Source organism: Herpailurus yagouaroundi, unplaced genomic scaffold (genome assembly GCF_014898765.1).
Source record: "Herpailurus yagouaroundi ecotype Mexico unplaced genomic scaffold, PumYag 140, whole genome shotgun sequence".
NCBI classification, from domain to species: Eukaryota; Metazoa; Chordata; class Mammalia; order Carnivora; family Felidae; genus Herpailurus; species Herpailurus yagouaroundi.
Window position 1 is genome coordinate 56,375,144 of NW_024412395.1, and position 18,470 is coordinate 56,393,613.

The following is an 18,470-nucleotide window of genomic DNA, read 5'->3' on the forward strand; positions in this document are numbered from 1 at the left end:
AAAAATAAAAACAAAGCACTCACCCCCAGAGCTCCCGCGTCTCATCACAGATAAACCCGCTTCTGCTCTTGCTGCCAAGGACTTCATCAAGTGCTCTGCTTACAAAGTCATCAGCCCAGAGTGCAGACTCTAAAGGATGGGTCATGCACTCTTCACTCCTGTTAAAGTGAAGTTGAGGAAGAGTTCCCCCTACCTGGCACTCTGACAGTAAAGTCTAGGAGTTGTATCGTGTTCAGAAAGGCGAGGGAAACCGCCTCCGGCTAGTTCAAAGATAGCAATGGCCGTGTACAGGCAGCGGCAAGTCAATTCCAGACGGAGACAGATACTTTCTTCCCACGTGACTTCAGAAGTCCTTTTTGTTGTTCCGAATCGAAACCCAGATACATCCACCAACTTTGTGCCAATGTACAGCTGATGGCTCTGGAAGCTTTGCCGTGAAGTGTTCCCTCACAGGTGGCTCTGACTTGTCAGTAGAAGGGAAAGCAAAAACGTCTCTTGGGAAGAAACTGGGTCACCCTTCTGGGAATCCTAGCAGAAAGCATTCACATCATTAGAAGATCCTGCGGTGTGAAAATTGCCATGTGATCTCCCTGAGCATTTTCGGAGGAAGGTGGAAGAGGCATCAGGGTCTCTCCATCTGGGTCCATTCATTGCACCAAATACTTGAAAGTCTTGAAAAAAAGAAGTCTGAAAATCAAATCAAACTAGTCACCCAGTAGCCAGGAGGCAACCCCAGTTGGGCAGGCCCTGAAACCTAGTGGTGCATTGAGATCCTTCTGGTGGCTTCTGACCAAGTCACAGGACAATAATGATCAAAGCCTACGGTTCTCCTCCTTGTATTTCAGGGCTTGTTGGGGTGATTTTTTTCTTTTGGAAAATTTAACCTCATTAAAGTTTATCAGCAGTCGGTTATTGATGATACTCTTCCAATCTCTTCCCGATGCTTCGTACACAGAATGTTTTCTGAGATCCAAAGATGCTATTATTCAGTTTTGAAGTGTTCCATATCCAGAAACCAGTTAAGAAAAAGCTTGATGACAGATCTGAGGAGATCTTGAATCACCTCAGTGCAACAAATATATCAAAGGAAAATAAAGACATGTGGGATTAGACATTCCAAGCTCCTACTACCCCGTTAGATAACTAGCTAACAAGTTACTTAAGCTCTCTGAGCTCTGGTTTCCTCATCTACACCACAGGAATTAAATACTTTACCCACAGAACATCACAAGTACTTAAAAAAGACCTAATTAATTCTCGTGCCCAGCAATCCCTTGCTCTGCCCGAGGACCCCTGTTCAGGAAAGCCCAAATGGCCTGTTGTTGCCTGAAGGTGATCAAGGCATGATTATTACCTCAGTGCCCACCTGAGACAGAAGTCCAATGGAGTCTGTTGGCCTGGGTGACACTCCCCCGTTAGTATTATATTTCACTCCCACCAAAGAGAGATGAGCATTGTTGAGCTACTGCATTGCCAGATGGAAAAATTGCCCCACATTGTTGCCTCAGCCTAGACTGCTTTCTAGAATGTCAAACGCATGTTGCTTTCCACCCTAATTTTAACACAGACTGCAGCTTCTTTCCGACGGCATTTCCCCTGACTTAGTGTTGGGCCCTTGATTGTCCTCAAGACCCTAGAGACACCAAATGCTCCCTCCTCCAGAAGAATGTGGCCTATACAGGAACAACACTGTACCCCAACTGAGAAGTTTTGAACACTTCCAGAAATGGAGTTGAGCTCTCCAAATGATATCAGGTTAAGCTCTTAAGGTCTGTACTGAACCTGATAATGGGAGAACATCTCCTCCCTCAGGAAGAGTCTGTCCCTGAGTTGTTGCCTACAAACATAGCACGGATGCCCACCGCCATCTGTCTATGGTCAAGCTTGGAAGAGTAATGTTGAATACAGCGCCCCAGTTCTGCAGTCCCTTCACGCTGGACATGCTTGATGTCCCAGGGTTTGACTGGCTCACTTCTTTAGACTAATATGGCTGAGCAAATAATTGCACTGTACAAATGCCTTGTACATTCCCGTCTTTAACTGGGATAAAGGAAGTTTCCAATATGGCGAATAGCTGAGGCTTCCCAAACTTTGTGTACACAAACTATCCACACTCAGTTATCTTTCAGAAAGGACATGCTGTGAAGAATTTGTTGTTTCAGAATCTGGCATCGTATTCTTCTTCCACGGAAGGGAGGGAATTGTAGTTTCTTAGTTTGAGCTGCTATAACAGATACCTCAGGCTGGGTGGCTTAAGCCATAAACATTTATTTCTCACAGTTCTGGAGGTTGGGAAGTCCAACATCAAGGTGCCAGCAGAGTGTGTACCTGCTAAGGGCCCTCTTCCTGGCCTGTAGACAACAGTCTTCTTGCCGTGTCCTCCCATGACAGGGAGCGAGAGCTCTGGTCTCTCTTCCTCCTCTTGTAACGACACTAACCCTGTCATGGGGCCCCATCCTCATTACCCATTTGAACTTAACCACCTCTCAAGGCCCTAATTCCATGTACCATCACATCAGGAGTTAGAACCTCAACATATGAATTTGGGGAGGAACAGAAACATTTCAGTCCACAACAGGTGAGGTGGAAAGGAAAGAAGGCTGGAACCTACATTTGGTATCTAAACTGTACTGTTACATGATAACCTGATTCATATTTTATGATAAAAGTAATACATGCCCTTTAAAAAAAATGTTGAAATACAGAAATATGGAAAAAGTGCAAAATCACCACTGAGTCGATCAAAATTAAGCAACTCTTTCTCTCTCTCTCTTTTTTTTTTTTTTTTTTACTTCGAGACTTCTCAGACCCTTTACTATGCAAATACATGTTTCCTCAGGAATGCTTTTTTCACACGTCACCTAATCACCTGTTCATAGCCCCCCAAAGCACAGCTTGGAAGATGCTGTCCCAGGTCCCTAGGGAGTGGTCATATTTCAGGATTTACACTGTGCTGATAATCAATTACGATACGATTCTTTCTTAGGAATTATTCTGCTAGTGAGGGACAGCTTGAGCAAAAGGCGGGGAGTTACAATTCATTCTACGGAGTGGGAGCCTGCGGAGAGCCAGCAATCAGACAAAGGCAAGAGTCGTTTGGGCCCGGGATGACAGACATCGCTTGCTTCCGAACTGGGCCAGGCACGCGCTATCTTTGCAAGCAGATGTCACGTGGACAGAGAACTGCACCTGCCTCTGTATCCTGCCTTCCCTGGTTTACACTGTCCTCATCCCTTCACTGGTAAAGCCCATTTAGGGAAACATTCTACTCAACTCTGCATGTACTAGTTGGAAAGTGCACGTTAATGCTGACGGTACCAATGCCCAGTGTAGGGTTTCCATTTCTTTCTTTTTTTTTTTTTTTTTAAATTTTTTTTTCAATGTTTTATTTATTTTGGGGACAGAGAGAGACAGAGCATGGACGGGGGAGGGGCAGAGAGAGAGGGAGACACAGAATCGGAAACAGGCTCCAGGCTCTGAGCCATCAGCCCAGAGCCCGACGCGGGGCTCGAACTCACGGACCGCGAGATCGTGACCTGAGCCGAAGTCGGACGCTTAACCGACTGCGCCACCCAGGCGCTCCAAGGGTTTCCATTTCTAGCCCCTTTCCGCACTGCGTATCTTGGGGGGTGACTCTCCACCGTGTAATACAAAATAGATTTCTTTGTTTCTTCTTTTTGTTTCTAGCAGATCAGGAAGTCTTATGGAACATGGTCCCGTGGCCTATGTCTGAGTAATTCTTGCCACTTACATTTTCTCTGACCTTCTTAACTGTCTAACAAACTCCCCTAAGTAGGTGTTTCTGCCTTAATATTTGGGCTACAAGTTCTGGTGACCTAGGTCTAAGGGGCAGACTCTATTAATGCCACAAACTGCCATCCGTAAAGTCACGTCCATGTGCCTGATGCCATGCTAAGCACTCAATACGGGTTATCTCATTCATTTTCACCCGACAGACCAAACCAAAACAAACAAGATGTTTGCATCCCCTTTCTATGGGTGAGCAAGCCTAGGCTTGGTAACTTCTCTAAAATTTCACAGTCAGAGAGCAGGATTCAAATCCAGGGCTGTCTGACTCCAAAACCCATCCCGCTATCTTTCTAATCACAGTCTCGGGCAGCGGTGCCCGAAACAAATGGGGCCATCAGCTGAGACCTTATTATAAATGCCAGTTCTCGGGCCCTACTCCAGACCTCCTGGATCAGGAATTTGGGAAATGTGCTACCCAAGCACGCGCGCATGCATGCATGTGCACGCGCGCGTGCACACACACACACACAAATATTACTCGGTCGTAAAAGAAGGAAGAAAATCCTGCCATTTGTGACAACATGGATGGACCTCGAGGGCATTAGGCTAAGCGAAAGAAGTCAGACAGAGAAAGACAAATGCTGTGTTTTCACTTATCTGCAGAACCTAAAAAAAGGCCAGACTCAGAAATAGAGAGTAGAATGGTGGGTTCCAGGGGCTGGGGGGGTGGGAGAAATAGGGAGATATTGGTCAGAGGGCTAAACCCCCCAGCTCTAAGATAAATAATCTTGAGATCTAATGTAGAGCATGGTGATTATGATTCACAATGCTGTATTATATACTTAAAAGTTAAGAGAGTAAATCTTAAAAAAAATTTTTTTTTAATGTTTTTATTTATTTTTGAGAGGGAGACAGAGCGTGAGTGAGGGAGGGGCAGACAGAGAGAGGGAGACACAGAATCTGAAGCAGGCTCCAGGCTCTGAGCTGTCACAACAGAGCCCGACGCAGGGCTGGAACCCACAAGCCGTGAGATCATGACCTGAGCCAAAGTCGGACACATAACCAACCGAGCCACCCAGGAGCCCCAGGAGAGTAAATCTTAAATGTTATAAACACATGCACACAAAGTCATAATTGTTTCAGGGGATAGGGGTGTTAACTAACCTTCTTATGGTAATAAGTTTGCGATATATACATGTAACTAATCATCACGTTGTATACCTTAAGCTTGCGTGTGTTACATGTCAATAATACTTCAGTAAAGCTGAAAAAAGAAAAGAAAAGAAAAGAAAAGAAAAGAAAAGAAAAGAAAAGAAAAGAAAAGAAACGAAACTCAGAGTAAGCCCAGCAATCTGTGTTTCAGTCAGCTCTCCACGCGATTCTGATACATGCTAATGTTTAGAAACCAGTGTTCTGTTTGCAATCTAGAAGCTTACTGGAGTAGCCAATTGCTTCACTGCGTGAAACTACACTGTTTCTTCCAAGTAAGATCTTCTTTTCTTCAGATGTAAGTTTCAGCACACCTATGTGTAGAAGCCTGTGGCAACAGCCCCATGCTTAAGTTCTTAAAACTACAATGTGTATAAAAATAAAATAAAATAAAAGTAAAAACCACTGTCCTGGAAACCAAGCAGGAAGACTTGAGATCAAAGGTGAGGAACAATTTTCAGGCAGAATCGTCAACACTAGGGTGGGCCATCTCAAAAAGCTGGGCTCGGCTCTCCCCGTTTGCCCCCAAGGATGGGAGGGGCCCTGAATCTCCAGAAGATCCTTCCATCTTCATCACTCCCCCTGTCTCAATGACAGTGTCATACCAGCAAATCTTAGGGTGACGGCTAACATGTAACCCGACAAAGAACAGGATATTCCGATCCCATGAACAGGTGCTGGAGAAACAATGGGCAGGAACAGGGAGGGCACCATCACCGCCTTCTCCCTTCCACTCTCCCCGTGTTGTGGCATGCCATATATCAGCAGGCATTTCACATTAGCTCCTCAGATTCCCCTGTCAGACAAATCCCACCTGTGAGCACTGCCGTCTACACCGCATTACACCTTATAGATCAAGAGCGGGGCGAGGCCCAAGTCATGACCACCATAGCTTTCCATAAAGGTTAATTAACGACGGAAGCATATTGCTAGGAATGGCAACTCGGCTGTTAGTTATGGCTCAGGAAGCCCCAAGTGTAGGACTTGCCTTTTCCTTTCTCCCAGCCCCAGCTCTACCCAGGAGAGGCTCTCCAGCCCCAGGGGTTTGCTCACCCCATTTTAGTCACCGGCGAATCGTTTGCCAAGTTAGCAAGAGAATGTAGCATGGAGTGGTTAAAATGAACATATGGGGCGCCTGGGTGGCGCAGTCGGTTGAGCGTCCGACTTCAGCCAGGTCACGATCTCGCGGTCCGTGAGTTCGAGCCCCGCGTCGGGCTCTGGGCTGATGGCTCAGAGCCTGGAGCCTGTTTCCGATTCTGTGTCTCCCTCTCTCTCTGCCCCTCCCCCGTTCATGCTCTGTCTCTCTCTGTCCCAAAAATAAAAAACGTTGAAAAAAAAATTAAAAAAAAAAATAAAATGAACATAGCAGCTGGACATCCAACACCCACCGCAAGAGAAACAGACCGCCCAATGGAGGCTGCCCTGTTCTTTTCTATCTCTGCATCTCGATGCTTTTTCACACCTCACATTTCTGCCGTTAACAGTTCCAACCCATCACCCTAGGAAAGGGATTTCTCCAAGGAGCCCTTGCTGCTGCAAGGCTTCTAGAAACCCCCTCTTCCCCTTCCCAGCCACACCGCCACACACAGGCATGGGCTGTGGAAACAGCTAGGGAACTAGCTCTACACCAACAGGAAGTTACCTCTATGGGAGGCTCCACAGCATGGCGGTGGTAAGTATCCATCCGGCATCAGACACTTAGTGTTCTGATGTATAATGATAAGGGTGATGCCGATTGTTACATGTGGGGGCATGTATGCTTTTTTCTGAGGACAAGTTTAGCGCTTTCCGCTTATTCTCCAAGGCACTCACGGCCCCAATGCAGTGTCTCGGGAAGAGAAGGCAAACCGTACTCTTACAAAGCTCAGAAAGAAACAGTACCCATTTGTGCTCGAGAAGACGGTCCCGTGTGTTGGAAAGGGTACTGCATTATGAGCCGTATGATTCGGGTTTTAATCTCTCTTCTATCATAAGTGAACTGCAGCAAATACCTCATTAGAGCCCGGCTCCCGGTTCTTGATGTTTGAAAGAAACATCATCATTACTCCTTTCCTTGCCTCACACAATTGTGGGGCCCACGATAGGCAATGTGTGTGAAACCCCCTTTAGAGCAGAAAACACCCCAATAAGTGCATGATAATTTAGGTTTTAGGTGTCTCAGCGAGATCTCGATGGATAGACCACGTAAAGTGGCCGGTGTGGTCTAGAAAACCAGGTGAAAAAATGACAACAGGGTGAGTTAAATTGTTCCTTTTGTTCTGCCTATGGAAAACATTATAGTTATCCCTGGAATAACTTATTAAAAATAAGCAGGCAGGGGCGCCTGGGTGGCTCAGTCGGTTGAGCGTCCAACTTCGGCTCAGGTCATGATCTCACACTCCAGGAGTTCGAGCCCCGCATCAGGCTCTGTGCTGACAGCTCGGAGCCTGGAGCCTGCGTCCCATTCTGTGCCTCCCTCTCTTTCTCTGCCTCTCCCCTGCTCATGCTCGGTCTCTCTCTCTGTCTCAAAAATAAATAAAAACATTAAAAAAAAATTTTTTTTTTAAATAAGCAGGCAGAAATCCTTTGAGGGAAAGGGAAATCCGTAAATATTATTTGATTCCACCCAATCCAGTGTAGCCCTTAGAGCGACACAGCTTCCCCCCATGGTTTGCTTTAATTAAATGTCACCGCTAACTTCCTTGTAAAGAGACAGGCCTCTGCCATTTCTTCTAATTATCCAAATCGCCAGCCACTGTGTGTGGCCTTACCTAAGGCTTTTAACCACAAGTAATGTCACTAAATCAAAGCAAGTGGGAAGCGTCCCTGTTGCAGTGTCTCTAATCAATGCTACATGACATTCCTTTAAGACCGTTTGGAAGTATTCTCTCCAGGGTTACACCAATTCCAACATGATAACTCATCACGTTAAAACCATACCTCTCCCACCTCCTCTTGCGAGAGCAGCTGTATTTCATCCGGCAAGGACATACATTTGGCAATCACACTGCCGGCCTCGCCCACCCTCCTGCGAAAGGATGTTACGTGGTTTAATACCATTATGTGACTCTTTCTGTGAGTTCCCCAAACCCAGAAGCCGATAGTGTCCTTGATAATAATAATAATAATAATAATAATAATAATAACAAAATACCACGTATTGATGATTTCGTCCATGCAAATGTCCCGTCTACCCGGTTCTACACCTTAGCACAATCCTGTGTAGAGCTGTTGTTCCCAACCCACAGCTGCGGAAACCGAGGCCTCGAGGGGTTAAGTCAGGTGCCTAAAATATGAGAGAAACTCTAGAGACAAATGGAGTGGGTGGACCCGATGAGAAGACAGTTGCCCAGGAGACTGAGCAAAAGGGCTCTGAATTCTTATTATCTGTGTATCTAGCTGTGTTATTCCTCAAGTCTATTTCTGTTTAGAATTTGAGCTGAAAACTTTAGGCAGCTAGAAACATGAGTTCCTCCTATTTCCAACTTACGAATGTAAAAGTATAGAAACCCTGGAAAAAATGTGTGTTGTTCGTGAGAAATATTGTTTTTTACATTTCAGCATTTTACTGTGTAGCTCCAGATATTAAAAATATATGCTGCACATTCTTGATTTGTGTGCTGGTAAACATGGGTGTGTTTGGCTCGTGAAAATAAAAAATTATGTACATAAGTGCACTTAAGCTGTGCACTTACAGTCTAGATATTTTCCTACATGGACGTTAGATGTTAGTAAAAAGTTTCAAAACTGTATCTACATTTATCTGTACGTTTGTGTTTCATCACTATTTTGTATACTTTCCCATCAGGCTGTTAAGTACATCTTCTAATTCTCCCCGAGAATGATTTTCCTTTACAATGAAAATCTATCGAACGGCATCGTGGCCAATCTTTGCTGGCACTGGAAAACCGATTACCTTATGACCACACGTCAAGTCTAAACCCCTGATCCGGAGACCCAAGCAAGCTCTCTGTTTGGCAATTCTTGCTTAGAAGGTCAAAAAGGAGTGCATTACAAATAAAGGAGGAGGTCAAAAGAGACTGCTACCCTTTCTCTGTTGACCCCATTAGCCAGGGCAAGCACAGTGTTTGGCAACAGGGGTACAAGGTAGGGAGAAAGGTTGTTTTGCCGAGGTGAGGAGCAGTGCCCAGGCAAAACTCTGTCCTTTCTGCCCATCCAAATGAGGTTTGAGTGGAGACACTTCCTGGATAAGTACTGCTCCCTGCCCTCAGTCCTTGACCCAGAGTTTTGTCCTACCTTTCATCCCTCTCCTCCACCACCAGCTGGAGCAACCATTAGGCAACTGGGGATGGAGTGACAATAAGGTTTAAATGGTTTAAAAATAGTTGAACCAAAGCCTTTGGTGCCATATTTAATTCATACGGTTGCTCAGTTCTAATCAGCTGGGATTATCTCATTCACATCTATTTTCATCAACATTATCTTCATTAGACAATTAACTGTCAAAGGGCAGGGATTAAGTAAACGTTGCTCGGTGGGCAGTGTATTAATAAACTGATTCAGCTAATGAAACAAAGACCCAGGGACCACAAAAAAAAAAAAAAAAAAAAAAATGAACAGTGCTCCAGACAAGAGAGCAATTTGAATATGAGATGCCCAGGCGGGGACAGCAGGTCCATATCATTAGGAGCCCAAGAATTGTTCTATCTCATTGCCTTACCATCTTCGACAAGTGCCATCCATCTCATGGTCTAAGATGGCCGCTCCAGAGTTCCATTACACCCGCATGCCAACCAGCAGCAGGAAGAAAAGGGAAAGTGGAGAGTATGCATCTTTCCTTTGAGGGTATAACCCATAAGTGGAACATCACCCTTCCATGGAAGTTGGCCATACCAATTTTCAGCCTTAACTGGCTGAGAAATGTGATCATTAGCCAGACAGCCATATGCTCTCCGAAAATGTGAAGGTTCTGTTGCTAAACAAAGAGGAGAGAATGGGTATTGGGAGACAACAAGTGAAACAGACATTTATTCATCCATCCCTATGTTCATTCATTCATAAACACAGGATGCCTACTCAATGCCAGGAACTGTGCTCGTGTTAGGAATACCCTAATAAAAACCATCCTTCAGCCCTACATCATGGGACTTACACTCTATTGAGTAAGTACACATGGAAACAAACTGTTAATAAAAAACAGGTTGTTCTACCAGGATTATACACAAAGTACTGGTTCTCCTCTGCCTAGGAGAACCAGGAAAGCTCAGGAAGGAGGCAGCCTTTTGTACCGACCCTTGAAAGACAGTAATAATGACGCAATAATAATTGTATTTCCTCAGTAGTTATTGTGTACCAGATATTGTTCTAAATCCTTTATATATATATGTGTGTGTGTGTGTATACATACACACACACACACACACACACACACACACACACACATATATATATGAACCATATATACATTAAATCCCTCTGTGATAGAATCCATTATTGTTCCCACTTTACAGATGAGAAAACCAAAGCATTGTACCTGGTAGAATTGAGATTTGGACTCATGCAGTATGACTCCAGAGGCTGTACTGCCTTTCATAAGAAAGAAAGGGTCTCAGCTCCGTTGCTTAAATCTCCCAATGCTCCTTGCCCTGTGTAAGAAAGGAAACCTTGAAGAAAAGGGGGAAAATCAAAGACTAGAGGGTCTCACCAGCCTACCTATGACACGGCACAAGGGAACTCAAAATGCAGTGCAAGGGTCCTGACTTCTAGCTCTTTCTCTGAGAAGCATGGTTCTCAATGTACACTCTACAGAAACACTGGAGGATTCCAAGGACCTGTGGAATGCTTGCTAGAAACTTGGGTTTTTCAACATATAAGGCCATATCTGTTTCTTTACTCAAAAGTAAGTTTTTTGGATTTACCAAAACTCAGGCATCAGTTCAACGACCACTGCCCAAAACCAACATAATCATTTCCTCGATTCTGGGGGGCGTTTTTGTGTTGGCATGAAGGAAAGCAATAGGGGTCCACCGCCTCAATGATGCCTTGGGGCGCCTGGGTGGCGCAGTCGGTTAAGCGGCCGACTTCAGCCAGGTCACGATCTCGCGGTCCGCGAGTTCGAGCCCCGCGTCGGGCTCTGGGCCGATGGCTCGGAGCCTGGAGCCTGTTTCCGATTCTGTGCCTCCCTCTCTCTCTGCCCCTCCCCCGTTCATGCGCTGTCTCTCTCTGTCCCCAAAATAAATTAAAAAAGTTGAAAAAAAATTTAAAAAAAAAATCAATGATGCCTTTAGAGAAGCTCTTCTGCTTTGATGATCCCATTAGACACAATAGAATCTGTTAATTTGCAAGGTATTTACTACGATTCTCTATTATTCTTCACAAATTGTATTTTATTTAAAAGACACAAAAGTGCTGGCCTTAAAAGATGAGAAGAAAAACACAAGTGAAAGCTCTCAATGAAAACTTGGTAATATTTCAGCATGTTTCAATGAGTCTCTTTTTCTCCTGTTTTCTTCTGGTCATTTCCCACCCTTGATTAGTAATTTTACACCCTAATAGTAAAATATGAAATACTTTTTTAATACTGCCATGGTGGTAAAAGTGTTTAGTTTTTATGATGTGTCTCCAGAGATAGATCTTTAGCAGTATATAGTGAGGTTAATTCAGCATAAAATAGTATAATACCTTTCTTATTTCTGTTCACTCATTTAGAAATTATGGGACAAATTCTAGCAAAAGGTTCACCCCACTGACTGGAGACTAGTGTCTTAAAAGAGATTGGGGTTTTTATTTTCTTTTCAGGGAGGTTAAACAGTTTTTACCCACTTTTTTGAAAAACTAATAAACAGGAGTTATTTCCCATTTTTGTTTCCTCAGATTCCTGGAAGAAGGTGCCATTATCCAAAGCCTTGCAGTTACTGGAGATGCTTCTCCCATCGAACCCCAGCCAGTCAGCCAGCCCCTCACTCTTGTCATCCCGTTCAGGCTCTCTCCCTGAGTACTTGTGAAATGAAAGGACAGAGTCCTTTCCACTCTGCCATTTTGTGAAGATACTAATGATATTTCCTTTGGCTGTACTGTTCAATTATATGAGGCAGAGAAAGAAAGTGAGTTACCTATTTGGTAATACAATGGTGAAGCCAGGAAATTTTTTAAAAAGGAAAAGATGAGAAAAAGAAAAAGGCAGGAATTATCTTCCTCGGCCCCAGGCTACACTTAAAATGGGGGGGGGGGCTCCCCCAGCTCTGGTGCCCAGGGGCAGGGACACCTCTACAGGGATGCGTTTCCCTCCCAGGAAATCACAGCACCCCATCTTCCAACATGCTCCAGCATCATACAGAGTAAAAGAAGGTTAATTTCAGATATGCAATGATGTTCACTCTTCTTAATATCAGCACTTACAAAAGTCCAAATTGGGCTTGTACAATGAGCTACATTCTAACTTAATCTCACAGTCGCTTCTAATTTCAATCTCTAATGAACGCTTGGCAACTCGTGTGCTTCCTTTCATAAAAAGACAAAGTTCCTGCTTCTCACTTCATAAAAGTGGCAAGAACAAGTGAACCTTTAGCTAATATGGACAAGAAAAGGTTAATATGAGCAGAACGAAAACACAATCTCCCCACAATTTTAATTTTACAGTGAAATCCAAAGCTCTCTAGACTAGATAATTGTTAGTTTTTCTGGGTTCTTACTGCATTAGCCCACTTGGAAACCTATTAAGAATCAAAAGTAAACATGTCCAACAAGAGCTGCTCCCTAATTAATACTAAGACACGTATGAAAACATTCTTGAACATGAGGCTTAGTAGTATTGTATATTATACTGTCCTCACTTAGAAAAAGTTAAATGTTTCTTCAAATGAGAATGCAGACCAATAAAGATAGCTACATATGCACAATGTAGTGATCCATTTGACACGCAGACCAGTTCTGATAATGTTTCACTGCTTACCTGAATTTTAAAGATTAATTAATTCTAACTACCCTCCTGTGAGAGAAGCGATAAACAAACAAGTTGATTAACAGAAAAGTTAGAAAATACATAACATCATGCAAGGCTACCACACCTGAGGTCAGAATTCACTAGTTGTGACAAAGAGACGTTAATTCTCAGTCTCATTTCCAGCTGCTGGAACGAGGCACCATGTCACAGAGGCGACAAAAAGAAGAAAGAAAAAAAAAAGGTGACGCAATGCTTCACAAACCCCAAGAATTCGCTTCTGGTGTTTAAGAGCAGAAACTAAAACCGATCATAAATATAGAAGACCCAAATAAACCTGCTGATCTCTTCAAACTCTGACCCAACCTTAACCCAAGGATTAATGATTTTCTCAGAATTAAGCCAAAAGAGGTTTTCCGAGAAACAGAACCTACCTTTCTAAACCATCGAAAGGCATCAAAGTACAGAAAACCGTGGCATCTGGGAAAGGTTATAGGGACCTGTCCTGATGTGGGCCCTGTGCTATGATCTGTATCCAGTCATGTAACCTCCTGCGGGATTGCAGAACCTCTGGACATATGACTTCCTGCCAGGACAATGTCTCCCATCCAAGTACTAACCAAGCCCGACCCTGCTTAGCTTCCGAGATCAGACGAGATCGGGCGCGTTCAGGGTGGTATGGCCGTAGACAAGGACAATGTCTCCATTCTTCACATACTTGTCACGTTTTGTTTGGGATGTGGTGTGGCCACGTCTGATGAATTCAAAGATAGGAAAATAAGGAGGGCCGAGACCTTTATGGAGGATCATCTACTGGGGGGGGGGGGGAGGTGCTTCTCTGGGGATACACCAAGTTCAGGAGTTTAAGTCCAGTAGACGGGTCACGGCCTCCCAACCACTCACAATTCGGCAATACTGCGTTGCCACACGACACGAGGGAAAATAACACGTCATCCTTTTCTAGACTTCACGCTTTAAGTAGAGGAACGTTGATTCGTTTGTGCTGCTTGGCCAGCAGCAGACACTGGTCCACGGGATAATTCCATGTAGATTAAAACTCTAGTCTTTTAGGTGCTCTGTAACTGCCTGTCAGAAGAAATTACTGTTCTTAGACACCAAACCGTATCCTTGTGGTCTGAAAAGCTACCATGGGTCTGAAAGTGCTTATCATGGTTACATGCTTACCACACCTACAAAGTCTGCAGCCTATTAACGGAAACATATGTAGAATGAAAGGGGGCGGGTGGGTTGTAACTGGAAGAAAGAGTATCAGGACAGGTTTTAAAAGTCATAAAACGCAGGTCTCATTCTTCAAGTCATTAAAAGACCCATAGCAGTCTGCTGTTTAATACAATAAAATATAACCGTGAGGACCGTAATAGTTTAGCCATATCATAGGAGGAAAGAAAAATTAAATAACGTGCTAGAGAAAGTTGACCGAAGGACACAAAACCGAGAGCGTGGCAGTAATTTCTGTGAGGAATAACCTCGGGTGAACTTCAATGGTTTGCATGGATAATGGGGATCGCCAGCCTAACCTCCAGTGAGGAGTCTGCAAAGTCCTACTTGTGGACCCTTTACTCTAAAATCTAGACTCAAAGCTCCAAAAGTAGACGAGAATCTTACCAGCCACTGGGGAATATCAAGTCCCCGGATTCCCTAGTCTTCATTCTCAGGCATTTGCCGACTTGTCAGAGTTGAGAACAAGCATTCTGTGTTAAAGGTGGAGTACATGCTTTAGAAAAATCGTTGATTTTCAGAAATAATAGTGTCCAACTTTGCTACAATTCCACTTGGCCATGATGTTATGAGTTAGGAGGAGAGACGGAGAAGAGTTACAAAGATATTTGTACTTTCGCTCTGTCCGTAATAACAGTAATAATAATCCCGCCCAAATTCACTCCCAGATAGTTAGCAAAATGTTTACTACTAGACTAGAAGTCTATCACTATGTGTTGTATGATGAGAAAAAACTAGCCTCCGCGTTACGTTTTTAAAACGTGTACCTCTTACGAGTTTTTATAATTGAAGTGTTGAAAATCCAATACACTCTTTCAAGAGGGAAATCTAAACAGTTTTCTGTCAGTAACAGCAACATACAGTAGTCTGGAACCTCCTTGAAGTTAATTGCAGCACAGCTCACTAATGAAACTTTCCGTCTATTAAATCTTAACAGGCGTAACTATAAAAATGGCGCCAAGCTTTCTCCTGCTCTGGAATGTCCCAGCTAGCACTTTGTGACTTTTACCCTTTATCTTTGTAATTACTGTAATTATTGCAGAGTTGGAGTAGAATCAAGATCTAAGAATATAGTAGTTTTTTCCCAAGTCCGATTTTTATCATATGCTTAGGATGAGAATATTTTGAGATGGGCTGCAAGGCAGGCGGGGGGGGGGGGGGGCGGGGGTGGACAGTTACACTCATTTCACTGTAGAACCCATATTCGGGTTAAGAGTTGTTGGATTATTGCTGAGTTCCAGGATACACATACGAGACGCTAACAGCTTCTCAAGAACGGTGATTTCTTGGTAAACTGATTTTCTATTTTATTTTGGATACTTTATGTACTAATAGAAGTCGTTTTCTAAATAATATGAGGATGGAGGAGAACATGTCAAAATCGTTACTTTCAGCTTTATAGCCTAATTGAAAAAATGTTCCCCTCTTTTTTCCATAGTAGCCATCTGAAAATGGCATAGTCAATATTTTGACATTTTTGGAAGAAAACCAAAGGAAACAACAGTTCTTTTCTATATTACTTGCTGTCATGAAGAACAAAATCCCTTTTATTTTATTGTCCCTGAACGGTCGTATGTCCCTATGGTGGGAGGAGGACATAACGCTTGCCACCAGTTATTTGCTTAATTTCGTATCAATTTTTCCTAATATTAAAAAAGAAGTGCTTTAGGGTAGCACTCCTAGGAAGTGCAACCATTGTGCTCCTAGCTCCAAGCCTTTGTCCTAAATAGCAGCGCGAGAAAGGAAATGTCCCACTAGGAGACCGGTTGGGGGGCCAAATAGGATGAACTGTATACATAATGCATTGCAGGTATCTTCATAAATTCATACTTTGCTGCAGGATAAATGTATTTGAGTCTAATGCCCGGTGGGCATTTATTCCATTTCTATTTTCTCTTCACTAGGCAAGCCGGAGCCAGAAAGACAGCATGTACATATATAGTTTTGGCTACGATAACTAGGACATAAAACATGTTAATTAACTTGTGAAAAGTAAGTTTTGATTAGTTTTATAATATCTGCCTGGCACTTCAGTGATAAAGTGGATTTTTTGAATGACCCTGCAGACCAAATTTTCGCTTCAACGATCATCAGTTCCTACTTTATGTATTATATGGGCATCTCTTTACAACTGACCACTCAGCACAACATAGGTGCATCTACTGAAGCATGGTTTCTCTAAATGTGATCAGTACATAGACCACCTGCATCGTAATCACCCGGGGAGATTGCTTTAAAATGCAGATTCTTAGGCCAGCTTAATCACACGGTCTCAAGGAGGAGGTGGAGAAAGAAATCTGTTTCCCAAGCTCCCTAAATCACTCCAACGCACTGAAATTCATGCCCAGCTATGTCAAGGGAACCTCAGCGTGATTCACTACCCTCAATTATTCCACTTAATGCGTCATCTTCATTGTCAACGAATATATTTACTTAGCCCCCACCGAGTGCAAGACATTTTCCTGGGGGATGAGGTGAAGGCATGTCTGCCCTCCAGGCACTCGCGGTCCAGCTGGAGGGGTAAATCAAAGATGAATAGGAACACAGCACAGCACACACCAAGCCCAGATAACAATAATAGTAAGAGTGGCCACTTACCGAGCTCAGAATGTGAGGTCTATTTATACATTTTATCACTATGTCTCATAATCCTGGTTAGAAGATATAATTTTTCTTTTGTTATAAATTAAAACTTCTAACTCAGGAAGTTCAAGTGGCTTTCCCAATGCCACACAGCTTATAAACGAGAGAGGTAGAGCTGAGACCAGACTCTGACCCAAGGCCCATAGCCTTCCAGCCCACCGTGCTGGCCTATCCAAGGAGGGCTCAGGTACAGCAAATCTGGGCTCAGCCCTGTTCTCGTTGTGCTGAAAGTACGCTAGCAATGTCACAAACAAAGCTTGGGGGGGGGGGGGCTCAATGAATAAAGCACCTCATGATACGAAATGTATACAGGGGTGTAGTTTACCCCTAATGTGACCCCATCATGACAGAGCAAAGGTATTATAGTGAAGTTGTCTGTGTTTTCTTTCCCCCCCCCCCCCCAATATTCAAGAAGAAAGTATTCTGTTAAAAAGGTTAAGGTTCATTGTGGTCAGGGGTACAATGATCTGACCTAGGTTTTTTTTGAAACCATGAGCATTTTTTCCTAATTCTTCAACACAGATTTAATTTAAGGGCAGATGGCAGCCAATTGTAATCTGAATTATTAAGGAGGCATAATTCTTTTTCAAGTGTTGCATTATACTAAAAAGAAAACAAGGTTCTCTACATCTCTGAAGACATGGCTTCTCGAAAGAAACAAAGCAGAAAATAAAGAGCAAAACCCAGACACCAACATATCTAGAAATTTATCACATAGAAAAGTGGTAAGTTAAATGGGTCAAAGGAATTTTATACCATCACAACTTAAATTGTTTTAGCTCTGCTAAGGTCAACGTAACCTTATAACCAAAATAATTTCTCTACGTATTATTATCTTGAAAGTATGAAATCAGACTATTTTAAAATCTGGTTTTAGTCACTTTTTAATTATATTTTATTTTGACATAAATTCATATGGAGTTGTAAGAAATAATACAGAGAGATCGCATGTTTTTACATGGGCAACATTTTGCAAAACTTTAATACAGTATCACAATCAGGATATTGACGTTGACAGTCGAGATACAGAATATTTCTATCACCACAATGATTCTGAATGTTGCCTTTTTATCTACCTCCCTCCCACCCCCATGCCCTCCTTAATTGATCCAGGCAGCTAGCAGCCCGTTCTTCATTTGAGTAATTTTGTCATTTCAAGAATGTTGTATAAATTGAGTCACATAGTGTATAACCTTTGGGGATTGGCTTTTTTTACTCCGTATAATTTCCCAGAGACTTGTGCAGATTATTCTGTATTAATATTTCTTCCTTGCTAGTATTCCATGGTATGAATGCCCCACCGTTTTTTAAACCATTCACTTGTCGAAGGACATCTGGGTTGCATCTAATTTTGGGTTATTTCAGATAAAGTTGCTATAACATTCACATCCAAGTTCTTGTTTGGACATAAACTTCCATCTCTCTGGCATAAATGCCCAGGAATATAATTGCTGGGTCATATGGTAGTTTCATGTTTAGTAGTTTAAGAAACTGCCACGCTATTTTTCATAGTGGCTGTGTCCATTTTATGGTCCCATCAGCAAGGTCTAAAGGATTCAGTTTCTTCTCATTCTCACCAGAATTAGGTGTTGCCCAGTGTCTTATTTTAGCCATTCTGATAGGTGGGTAGTGGTTATTTTCTTTCTACAAGATCTTTCGCAGAGAAAAAAAAGGTTTCAATTTTGATGAAGTCCAGTTTATCAATTTTTCCATTTATGGACTCTGCTTTTGGTGTTAAGTCAAAGAACTC

At 43.0% G+C, this 18,470-nt stretch overlaps 1 long non-coding RNA gene across 1 annotated transcript in view; it reads left to right on the forward strand.

Annotated features, from left to right (window-relative positions):
• The window catches only part of LOC121030265 (uncharacterized), a 20,743-nt gene extending 8,696 nt beyond the window's left edge, over positions 1-12,047 (forward strand). The window contains exon 2 of the long non-coding RNA XR_005790145.1: positions 11,773-12,047. This is a non-coding gene — a long non-coding RNA (uncharacterized LOC121030265). The remainder of the gene's footprint in view (positions 1-11,772) is intronic.
• The last annotated feature ends 6,423 nt before the right edge of the window (positions 12,048-18,470 follow it).